General features: G+C 32.8%; 1 protein-coding gene across 2 annotated transcripts in view; it reads right to left on the bottom strand.

Annotated features, from left to right (window-relative positions):
* The window catches only part of LOC118196290 (uncharacterized), a 208,566-nt gene that overhangs the window by 67,977 nt on the left and 127,585 nt on the right, over nucleotides 1-13,004 (bottom strand). Inside the window, exon 1 of one of the 2 annotated variants that reach the window (XM_035367713.2) lies at nucleotides 4,058-4,280. The exons of the other annotated variant lie outside the window; for it this stretch is intronic. The gene's annotated coding sequence lies outside the window, so the exon portion shown is untranslated. Of the gene's footprint in view, nucleotides 1-4,057; nucleotides 4,281-13,004 lie in introns of those variants that run through there. 2 annotated transcript variants of the gene reach the window in all.

Raw genomic sequence — 13,004 nt, 5'->3', positions numbered from 1 at the left:
GTAGATTTCTCTTAAAATTCGTCACGCGCAGCACTGCACGGAGAAATAAAACAGTTTTAATTAAATTTTTTTCTAAAAATAGCCAACTAAATACAAAATCCATAACAGTATTACAGTGAGATGAATATTTAAAAATGCAGCAACATTTGCCACGGAGTATACTGAGAGTTAAACAAGCCAAATAAAAAATCTCATGCAGTGTATTTCTTTCAGCTCATGAGAAGGAAGAAGAAAACAATCTCTAAGATCAGGCACAACGTGATATTTTCCAAGAGGAAAAGACACGCATTATGTTCTATAATATAAGGTGCCCCAACAAAAGCGCAGGCTTAAATATGCCCCAATAACTACTTTTTTTTTAAATGGAAAACATTTCTGATACTTAAAACAAGTAAATATTCCAATTTAAGAATATCGACTTTGATTTGACTTGGCAACAATGGCATTTTACAACTTTCAGTTCATTTTGCAGCTAAGTCGAGATGGAGCACTAAATAAAGGAACAACGAGTTTTGATTAATTTGAAAACATTGAGTTTTGATTGTGAAAATTCATTATAAAAATGAAAGTGAGAAGTGAAACAACGTAGAACGCTTCTGGGAGAATTACACTTTCGGGACTAATAAAAAACTGAAAGTGCTCAGATTTTAAAATGTCTCCCTAAAGGTTTTTTTTAAGGCATTTATACACTATATAAGTGCGCAGTGTAGCAGTGTTCTTTTGCACTTATTCCTGCTAACCCATTTCTTTTTGTCTTTTTAGTTTTATTATTAAGCATAATTTTCTTTTCACTTACGCCATATACAATTCAACAGTAAAATTACAAAAATTTTAAAATTAGCATGTGTTTAAAATTTTCGATAAGTGTTAAGTATATAAGTGTTAGTATACATTTTTCTATTTTTTCTCAGTTTATCATGTCAATGTGCTGTTTTCTTAGTAAGATGGATTACAAAACTTTTTTTTTTTTTTTTTTGTCTTTTAATTATTAATGTTTTGCGTGCTAAATTTATTAATTAAATTCTTCGCAATTACGCCACATAAAATTCAGTTAAATAGCAAAATCACACAATATTTAAAAACAGTATATCTTTAGAATTTGCGATAGATAGTCTTACGCGCTGGAGATAAAATTGTTTTCATGCGTACAGCCTTGCCACTGCTCGCTTTCAAAACTATTGAGTTTGTTAATTCATTAAAATTTTACAAAATATGAAAAATAAAATTCGAATTCCAAATTTCGGCTTTCCAGGTGCACATGTTCGGGTAGAGGCCTACATTATTCAAAATTTGGTGGCCCTTGGTAACGTCTTCTTTCACAGTGCGAGAAACGCAGATTATTCATTATTTATTTTCTTTAAAAGTTATACAGGAGATAATATTTTGTGGCAACAATCTGAAAAGTGATTCAGACATTTAAATTGATACGCTACCAAATCCCGTTTCGAGACTAATAACCCATTCGAACTGACACCCTTTTGGTCTAATAAAAAGAAGAGAAAGAAAGAAAGGAAAAAGATTATATTTTTCTTCTAATAAAACAAAATTTGTTAATTAAATTTAAAAAAATTACTACATATTTGTCAAAACAAAGATGTAAAAATCACGCAAAGAAAAATTCAAATTTATACTTATTCGCAGTCTGTAATATGAAAGTAGGTATCTCTGAGAAATTTCTGTTGGTCACAGTTTGTAATTCAAACAAATTAACAGCTAAATATTAAAATTTTTAGAGTGACATTTATTGAAATAATGGTAATAGATTGAAATAACCACTAAGTAACTTACTTTTAACTTAAACTAAAAAGAAATATTCGGAAACTTCCCAAGATGGACAAAATTTGAGAATAAATAATGAAAGTTATATTTATTCTCTTTTTTTCATACAAAAAGAATATTTGTATGTAAATAATTAGACTTCTTTTTTTCTCACTACACTTTTCAGTTATAATTCGCGGCATTTTGATTTTCATAAAATTTGTAATCTTGGAGTAAAATTACTAGAAAGTATCTTCATCAGAAATTGTAAATACTCATATAAATTCAGTATATTTCAGAACACTGTATACATGTTCCTGGTGAAAATATAAAACTATCGATTCTGTGTTATTTCAAAGAGAATGAAATGAAACGTACCCAAAATATGCAAATTCGTAACTAAAAAAAAATAAAATACAATTCAAGGCAGGCATTTAATAAAAATCTCACGATCGTAATTTTTAAGAAGAGAGATCATTGGCAGATTTTTAAAATCACGAAACACATATTGCGTACAATCGTGGAATACGTTAATTTCAATTCTGTTTCGTTTCTTTATACAGAAGATATTAGACTGCGGTTCCCGCACACTTATTATTTTGTTAAGTCACGTGTCGTTTTGTGAATCTTGGTTCTTATTTTCGAACTTTATCTTATTAATTTCTTTATCTTGGTGAATCTTGGTTATATATTTATTTGTTTCCAAAAGTTTTTTTTGGTCAGCTAATTATGAAATTTGGAAAAATAATGAAAGAATGTGAAGAAAAATGGATACACTTTAAAAATAGAAAAAAAAAATCATAACCCAATCTTGCTCAAATAACAGAATACAGCTTCAGCATGTCAGGAAATTCGGTACCTTTCGAAAGAGTATTCATAATAATGATTATAATATGATTTTAAAGAAAGAGATTGAAAAGCTGATTCAACCATAAAAGCGTTACAAAGCTCCAAAATCAACGGTGAACTAAATAGCAGCGATATTTTTATGTCATTAAAAATAACAAATAACTTTTAAAGTTCACACTGTAGAGTCGTGAGGTTATTTTGAAGCAGAAGTACATGAAAATAAGCAATGCCCTCGCCGGGACTCGAATCTGGACCTCTCGCATACGCGCCGAGTATGCTGACCATTACACCACGAAGGCATGCGTGAAGGAGGGAGATAATACCTTACAATGTTAGTGATAAATACTAATAACTTCTTAATAAGGCATAGTCAGATGAATTTTTAAAAATTTCTTCTAACTCACTGTTGTTTTTTGTCATCAAATTCTTTATTTAGACTTTTTAATCAGAGTAATAGGCTATAGGTGCTTATTCTAAGTTAAAGAATATAAATGAATAGAATAAAGAGAATAAGAAGAATAAGCACCTATAGGTTATAGGTGTTATTCCTAGGTTATAGGTGCTTATTCTTTTCAATCATAGGTTTTCAGACTTTTTAATCATAGGTATTTATTCTAAGTCATAGGTACTTATTCTTTTTAATAAAGGGTTTTCGTTAAAAAAATCTTTATTTAGACTTTCAAACATAGCTACTTTAGCAGATAAACTCTAGTAGATTTTATTCCCTGTTATGAGTGTTTTCTAACAATTGTTCCCGTTTGAGAGAATACAAATATTATGGTAAATCTAAATAAAAGAATCAAGTTCATACACATTTACTGATTGTTTTTTCTAGTGTTAGCGAAGCACCTCAGAGTTTAAATACACTTCCGCAGACAAGGATTTAGAATCGAAGTCATTAATATACATTTCAATCCCTTTCTTGTTTTGTTTGGTTCTACAAGCTGAAAAAGAAAACAAACCTTCTGCCTAACACTGAATGCTTCGTTTCAATCGAAAACTGAACATGGCATCTTCGGTAATAACATTTCAAAACTCTTTTTTTCAACAGGGATAGAGATCTTTATTATTTATCGAATCGCATCTTCTTTACACAACTGGGTCTCTCAACAGTCAAAGTTAACTGACGATCGCGCCTGTCTTAGATCAGCCAGCACATTTTTTTTTCCCCGGATATCAGAGTAACGTAATCCTTGGCCGGAAATGTGACCGGGTATTCCCTAATTAAGCATCCGGACTTTCAAAAGGGTGTAATGGAAGATCATGGACATTACCCTCCTGTCATTCAGGCACATCAGCAGATTCGAATATTAAAAAAGGGAAGATCATCTCGAGTTCCATACTAAGCTAACAGAACCCTCGTCAGCTGATTCTGAAAAAACAGAGGATCTCGCCAATTAAGTCGTGCAAAGCAAAGCAATAAGCATGAAATGTTTTCTAAATCTCTCACCTTTTCAGCTACGAATAATCAATGTCTTCCTTAGTTGGCTACCGCAGTAGAATCACGAAGCCCGTACCCGTTGTGTCCAGAATTAAATTGCATAAAAACGCCACTACTCCATGATTCCGCGCCATAACCACCACGCACGTGTGAGTGAGCGAGCAGGCAGTCACGTGCCGTGACGTCACAACTCCCGTGGGCGTCCGTTTACTACCCACGCTCTTTTTCTGCCGTAGCACCTGCACATGTGGGTCACCACTTTCCGCGTTTTGTTGTTTCTGTAGTTTGCGTGTCTTTTTGCGTTGTTATGACGGCTGGCGGGGAAGCCGGCTTTTCTTCTGATGCGGTGGAGAGAGAGAGAGCATTTTCAAGGGTCAGGGATAGCTGGATCTGTCTCAGGGGGTCGGGAAAACTGATAAGCATTTTGATGAGCTTTTTTTTTTTTTCTCCTCTTTCTCCTGAGACTCGCAGAGCCTGCTGATGAGAAATTTATCAGTTGAGGTATTTTTGCTGTTTTTCTTTTTCACAAAGAGATTTATGTCTAGAAGGCGTTTCTGCTGCGTCGCGCGGGTTTAAGCGACTAATTGCGTGATGGGGTTAAAAGATTTTTTTTAAAAATGTTTCTTTGCACATTCGAGCAGTGCTTTTTTTTTTTTTTTTTTTAAGTCATAAAAGAAATGCGGTTGTATAACCAAGGTTTAATATGTCTCTGCCATGTCTGTTTTCACCTAGAAAACTGGTTGAAATTTACATTTCCTTAAAATTGAAGGACTGAATTGGTTCCACTTTGTGTAAATGCGTACTGTATTGCACAAGTGGCGAAAATTTATGTCAATAAAAGCTGCATGATGGAATTCAGGAAAGTTCAGAAAGCTGCAACTAGAGTTTTCCAAAAATCACAATTCCATATTTATATTATTTTTAAAGTAGTGGAGTAAGTTTCAAATGAAAAGAAACATCTGATTCTAAAGAATCCTTCAATGCAAGTTTGCTATCAGCATGTGATAATGCGGTGAAGACGACGCGAAGTGTGGTGTCTTCGAAGTTTTTTCTACTTAGGCTTGGTGCGGAAAAAAGAACTCTTTTTAAGTTTCTAAACACTCCGATTCTTCCACGATACATTCTTGTACATTCTGATCTATCATCACAGTTTTATAATCCTCGTAAAACTTGGGATTCTTCTTCATCTGCGCCTTCAGCTGATTTTCCATCATCTAGGTTGTATGTACTCTGTCTCTCCTAAAGTTTGTAATCGATTTGCTGATTGCTAATTTGAATATTTTCTTTTCTCCTTGCTCTACCTTTTAGCTCTTAATTCGTTATATAAATTTTTGTCGTATCATCATTTGCAAGGGTACAAAACAGCCTTTCATCAAAATTCCTTTTTATGGTACTAAAAGAAATGGCGAGAAAAATACTGCCTCTTTCAAATCTTCAGGATTAAGGACTAAATTCCATTTATTTGAAACAACTTCAAGAATATGGCTCATATTTTGGTAATACGTTCTGTATTACTGAGGTATGCATTACAGTATTTCTGCATTCTGTATTACACTATTACTGAGAACGAAGATAAAACATAGGTATTTGATCTCACCCATAATGATATACTCTAAGGTGATCGCCAATACAGAAGACTGAAACTGAGAAGAGCCGTCGGATTCGTTTGGGTCATTTTACTCTAATATGAGAGCAAATGAAAGAAACCTAACTTAGCATATTAATTGTGTGAAATTAAAAAAATTGAGCTTCAAACAATTTTTTTTTCTTCTTTCATTTGCCGAAAATTTGTTGTTCTGCATTAGCTTTGTAAATATCTAGCCGCTTATGATATGTACTAGTTAACTTAGATCGTACTAGTAACTATCGCGGTGAGCGTACATCTTTCTGCCTCAAGTGGAAAAATCTAGCCATGATTTCTTATTTCTACAATGTAATAAAAGAAAGAGTTTGTCTGTGTGTCTTTCGTTCGTGCTGCGCGTAAGCTAATAGACCCAGAGCTGCGAAATTTGTTACATAGGTGCATCTAGACACGAGTCAGTGCACCTCGAAGCGATGTTTTTCAAAATTCGAATCATATTTTTTTTTAAATTTTACCTTTTTTTGATGAAATCGTATCATTTTGAATAGATTCATTCTTTTAGAAATGTGGTTTTGGCTACAGTTTTTCATTCAATGCTTTGTATACTAGACTCCTGACTATTGAAAATATGAGATAAAATATTATTAATTATACACGCAACACGCACAACGCAATCTTATTCTGAACCGCTTGTGTCTCGCGAAGCACAACAGAAAGAATTTCCTTTCCCCCCTCTCTCTTTTTCTTTATTAGCTAATGGAAAAAAGGTTTGTATATTTTGAATTATGTCACCCACAAAGCACAATTTTGATTAGTTATTGATTTCTGATGATTGTTTCATTCTGTTAGAAATGTGGTTTTGGCAACAGTTTTTTTAGGAAACAAAGTTCTTAACTTCCTTTATACCATTTTAATTCTTAAGATTTTGTAACGGAAATTTGATTAATTTATTTATTAGGATAATTAATATTTGTGCTTATTGCTTATTTCATTGTAATTTATATATATATATATATATATATAATACATTTTTATTGAAATTTATGTTTTTTCATTTTTTTGTTGTTGTTTGCTTTTTTGATAAAGTTTTTCTGCAGAGTAAAATTCTGTGCAGTTTTCGAATTTAATGTTTGGTCTTCCCTTTAGGCATTTTTATGGTACATTTAAAAGCCAGACGAAAGTTTTCGAATTTAATGTTTGGTCTTCCCTTTAGGCATTTTTATGGTACATTTAAAAGCCCGACGAAAGCCTAGTTATATATAAAACATAAAAACAAGACATTCTTCTCTAACACGACCATACCCCAATTTAGTATATAACATGGACCTTTCGCGAAACGTGATAGTTATAATAGACGTTTTTTATGTTAACTGGTTCATTTTATTAAAGAAATTTCCGGTGATTTTTGTTCACATAAATTTCCAGCGTTTTTGTCAAAACGTTTGGCACTGCTCTCGTATGACATCAATTATATTAATTAATTTTGTTTCTTAGTTCGGAAAACTCGGAAATGTTGTCACTTTGAATGCTCAAAACTTGAAAGCTCACATAAGACCGCATCGTGAATCGTTAACTTTCATCTGTGAATTTATAATTTAATTTTATCTCCTGCTGTATTATTGTATTGTTTGCTTTTTTTACTTATTTCTGTAAGCCTTTGTAATATTACGTGGCGCACAAAGTGTTTAAATAGTCTTAAAAAATTAAAATTAAAATTAAAAAAAAAAACCTGAATGTTTTCAAATTTTATATTATGCTCAAAGGGGCGTTTTTTTAACGTTTATGTGTTTCCTTTATTTATTAAACGTCATGTTCTTCTCATTTAAACCATAAAATTCCATTCAACAGCAGTATCACAAAATATTTAAACACAGCATATGTTTAGAATTTCCGATACACAGTCTCGCGCGCTAGAGATTTAAAAAAAAAATTCCGTACAGTGTGTCATTGCTAGCTTTGAAATCGGTGTTTGTTAATCAAAAATTGGTTTTACAAAGTTTTACAAAATATTAAATATATAATAAAACAAATTCCAAATTTGGACTTCCAGGTACCCATATTCGAGTGGAGGACTACGTTAGTCAAAATTTAGTGTCTCTATCTACCGTTACTTTTTAACAATGCGAGAAACATCATGCAAATTCTTTATTACTTAATTTCTTTAAATATAATGCAGGGCTCTAATATTTGGTGGCAACAATTTGAAAAGTGAAAAGCCATTTTATAGTGGACGAGGCAAAGTACCAAACCGAAATTATTAACCCATCTGGAAAAATAGCCCATCTGGGCTAAAAAATTTAAAAAAAAAAAAAAATCTGAAATATTTCAGATTTTAAATTACGTCCAAAGGGGCGTTTTTTAACATTTTGTGTGTTACCTTTCTTTATTAAATATCATGTTCCTCGCACTTAAACCATAAGATCCAGTGCAACAGCAATATCGCAAAATAGTTTTAAAACGAGCATATCTTTAGAATTTCCGATACAGAGACTCACGCGCTGGAGATAAAAATGTTTTTTCTGCACAACGTTGCCATTGCTCGCTTTGAAATCCTTGAATTTGTTAATCAAAAATTCGTCAAAGTTTTAAAAAATAGGAAATCGATCATAAAACAAATTTCAAATTTCAAATTTGGTCTTCCACATGCTCATATTCGTTGGAGGATTACGTTATTCAAAATTCGATGACTCTATGTACCGTTGTTTTATCACAATACGAGAAATATACATACATTTATGCAGATTTTTCATTATTTAATTTCTTCAAATATAATGCAGGACTCTAACATTTTGTGGCAACAGTTTGAAAAGTGAACCGACATTTATGAGTCCGACGCAAAATGCCAAAACGAAACTAATAGTCCTTCGGGATTCAAATCCCTTTGGACTAAAAATAAAAATAAAATTCGGAAACTTTCAGTGTTTTAAGGGGATAAAGTTTAGTTTGTGTTATTTAAGTGTACATATGCGATATACATTATTAAAAACATAAATAAAAAAATACCATAACCGTTAAACCATAGACGTGTTTGCGAGACCTCGCAGTCCGGAATAACCACGCGTTTCAAGAAGCCTCTCACATTAAAAAAAAAATAGTAAGCATAGTATCTGTTTTTAAGATAAAAGGTTGCTAAAAATTCAGATGAGGTCCTGCATGTCGAAAATATGAGCTAACATTCGATGTTGTCAGCTTGTTGATCAATGCGCATTGTAGATATACCTTTTTTCTTAATTCATTGATACTATCAACGGCACTAATAATAAAGATAGCAAAAACACGTGAAGCAAAATTAAGGAATTTTTAACGAATTTGTTTTTTACCCCAACTGGCTAAATCTTCTAGTAGATTCTAGCTCAAAGTATAAATTTAAGGACTACTTCCATAGCAAAATAAGAAAAAATAGGTACTAATATTGTAGCTAATCGAAGACTACAATAAATCCCAAACAGAAAAATTTCCCGTCTTCGCTTTTCAGCCCTCGAAGCGTATTTTAAAATTTTCACTTAACAATGTGTTTAGTGAAAATGATAACACAGAAAATGGAACTGCTTATATTTTTACAATAGATAGGGCAGACAAATTTACTTACTTCTTAAAATTTTGCATAATGAGCAAGTAATATCATAAATGATACACGTATATTCATTAAATAATGTCTGTTCTGCACTGGAGATCAGTTTACTATAGGAAACATCATCTAAACATATAGATTAGAAAAACATTTTGCCTAAGTTAGTATGGAAGGAAAGCGAAAATTTTCGTAATTAATTTTGATGCAGAACATTTACACATCGAAAGTTAAATTTTGAGCCTTTTTTTAGTCTTAGATGCCCACCAGCGGCGGAACGGTAATATCACTGAACACTGGTATTTCGGTCCAAGGTTCGGATCCCGAAAGCGGGCTGACTGCACGGGCCTTTTGGTGGTTTTCCTCGTGTGTAACGTGTATACGAGGCAGTTTTCTTTAGAAAGTCTTCCACGAAGACATACTCCCCTCAGACAGCCCTTGAGGATTTGCGGTAGTCACCTAAACCAAACCTTCTTTAGTCTTAGTACAACGCTACTTTGTCAGCGCTGCTTTGGTATACGTCATTAATCCGTTCTGTCCATAGACGAAACGTTTTCAATAAGAAATAGAGAGAAAATAATTTATAAGGTATTTCTCCCGCTTACTTAGCATGCCTTCGTGGTGTAGTGGTCAGCACACTCGGCGCGTATTCGAAAGGGCCGTGGTTCGAGTCCCGGCGAAGGCATTGCTTATTTTTCATCTCTTCTGCTTTAAAAGATATCCTAATGTCTCTACAAATTAATCTTTTCTTATAAAAAGTCTTATTGTTATTATCATAACATTATTTAATGCTAAAATACAGATGCAGTATTCGAAATCTGTATTGTACCTAAATGAAGCATGACACATGATAATGTATATAAATGTTTTTCTTATGTCCGGATCAAAAGCAATTTACTGAACATACTCTAAAGACTAAACATACTCTTACTTGAAGACACTCTAAAGTCTCTGATCTTTGGTAATCGATTTCATCCCTCTTTGCAACGTTAGCCGATTTAATAGCAGCTTTGTTTTTCACAATCATAGACATCATTGTATCTGACATATAGTATGCAGTAACGAAGTCCTGCGTACGCATGCCATGTTCATACTTTTCACGTATTTTTTTCACTTCCATGGTGATCCTAACAATTTTCTTCGTTGCTTAACCCTCTTCATTAACTTCCCTTAAACTCATTATTAATGAATTTGTAAAACTTCTACGCGAAAGAACCCCAAATTAAGGGAAAATTCAGAGTTATAGAGCGGATTGTTTACTAAATAGTAGAAACAGGCGCACGGAAGCTCATGGGCAGTCGTAGCATTGTCTCGAAAAAGGTAAACAAGAGTAGCGCGCGCAGTCCTGACTCATCGAGTTAGAATTGTATTTCAAACAAATATCGTCTACCGGATAAAAATCTTCGCATCCAAAAGAACGTATACCAGGTTTGACGTATTTCAAAGCGGACGTATACCGAGGTACCACTGTAAATTCTCCAAATCTAGCATCTCCTGTTTCGCTTCGTTATATCAGAAAGTAATGCTCGAGGGTTCTAAAAGGAAGCAGAAACATTTAATGCTAAAGGTACCTTTTTTGGCACTGGAAGAGATAATCGAGCAGATTTTTAAATAGCAGATAATATATATTTCGCTTCGACAATTTAGACAAAATAAATTTATCTTGATATATCAAAGATAAAGCATATTATCCATTCATTTTTAACAGTTTTTTTCCTCTCCGACTGCGCAACGATCATTAGTAAGCGCTTATAATGACTTTATTTTAACTATTTTGTTTACTTGCGTAGTTGTCTCAACGCTTTCAAATAACTCATGCATATTTCCTTATCTAGTTCATTTCGTGAGGTAATAATATATCAAGCACATATACTTCTACTATCTCTAGAAAATCTAGCCTTTTCTTCTGTGTTATGCATTAAGGATGCAGATCATGGTACTAAGTTCTGAAACAAATAGTTCTTAGCCATTAATAATTACCTACATGTGTTCATTTATTTGAAACATTTTTAAAGAACGTAATCACTAGGTTTTTGTTATGCGCCTAAAATGGTAGTTTGCTCGTGTTTCACCATTAAGAAGAAAATAATTGCTGCGAGATAATTTAAAAACAGAGTTAATACACTGTAATACAAATTATAATTTTAAGAAGAAACTTCGTTAAATTTGAGGTATAATACGAGCAATTCTTAGGTAAAACCTTCAAGTTAAAAAAAATTGTACATCATTATTTTGAAAAGGAAACGATAGCTGTTGAAGTAACGATAGCGTTGGAAACGATAGCTGAAACAGTACGATCGAGAATAAATAAGTTCTAAAATGACTAAATAACAAAATAACTAAAACAATGACTTTAAGATGCGAACATTTAAAAAAATGATTAAAATTTTAGCACTTATAAAAATCTCATTGCGGAAGCATTGCGTTTGTAAAATCTTTAAAATATTCCTTTATGTCTGTATTTATAAGATTATAGAAAGCAGAGTCAGAAGTTAAAGTATTCAATAAGTCTGAGAATATTTGAGTCTCAAAAAATTTTAAGGAAAAGCTCTTAAAAGCCTTTCATTGTTAAAATAAATAGTATTTTCACAAAATTAAAACCAGAATATTAGAATTTTTTCAATGCATTAAAAAATCGGTTTAATGCAGAAAACTATATCTAATGTGATTTTTCAACACATACGGTAAGCTCTTTCATTGGAAACAGAGAATCAAACAGGTACAGCGAATTTAACTCTTTCCAAAAGGTTGTTCGTCATTCGAAATGTTCCTAAACCGAAACTTTCCTCCCACAGGAATAAATGCAAAATGGATTAATCCTTTCCTGGCCCACTAGCGTTTGCTGATATAAGCTTTTATAAAAGCAATTATATACAAAAGTTCATAAAACAAAAACAGTATAAGTCATTAAACTTAAAACAGAGAAAGATAACTACAATGAATGCTAAATATGTAAAAAGACTGTAATGTAACCTAATTTTGTCGTGCCCGTACGAAGATGAGTGGATACCTTAAATGGAAGATGATGAGGAAGAGATGTTATTGTTTGGATGAGGAGTCCCCTTCATAAAAGCAACAGGTAACTGTCGCTCTGGGACACTTTTATTTTTAATTTTTTCCTCTTAGGGCCGCTCGACGTTGTTTGCACCTTTTTCAAATTTATCTAATATAATTTGTTGTTGCTACATTTTAAAATGTTTTTAAAGCAAAACATGATGCTTAACTGAAAATGCTTATGTTTGTAGCTTTCACAGGTGATGAACATTGCATGAAACTTTGCACCTTACTTAATTTTTCATAAATTTCGCGGATAAAAAACTAGATTCCTTTCCTCTTCCTTTGGAGACACTTCCTTCACAATCGCTTCCTGTTGCTTTTGAATTCTTTGCCGTAGAGATAATTTTTCTGGTCCTCTAGTAACTCATCCAAGGCTTTTTTCTTAACATCCAAGCCTATGGTTTTCCCTAGAGTTACAATAACATAGATATTCTTTCCTTCCCCCCGTAAAAAAACCGCAGTGTCAGAGTACTTAAAATCTCTGCCTGTAATACAACATGGTCATAATTTTCTCCAGGCCGAATTCTTATACCTGTAAGTCACTTACTTCCAGGTTTTCTTAATGTAAATTAAGCGTGGTGAACTTTCTAAGGGAAACTGGCTTGTATACAAGATACACATAGGGAAAACCACGAAATTGCCCATCCTGTGGTTCGTTTGCGGGATTTGAACACCGATATGAACTACTTGCGTTCAACGACTTTACCACTCAACCACTAGTGGACCTATACAGTAAGGTAGAAGGAAAG

The sequence above is a fragment of the Stegodyphus dumicola genome, chromosome 12 (genome assembly GCF_044657685.1).
Source record: "Stegodyphus dumicola isolate Sdum_Otavi_A_Nest chromosome 12, ASM4465768v1".
Taxonomy (NCBI): Eukaryota; Metazoa; Arthropoda; class Arachnida; order Araneae; family Eresidae; genus Stegodyphus; species Stegodyphus dumicola.
This window is presented reverse-complemented; position numbering and strand designations above follow the sequence as displayed.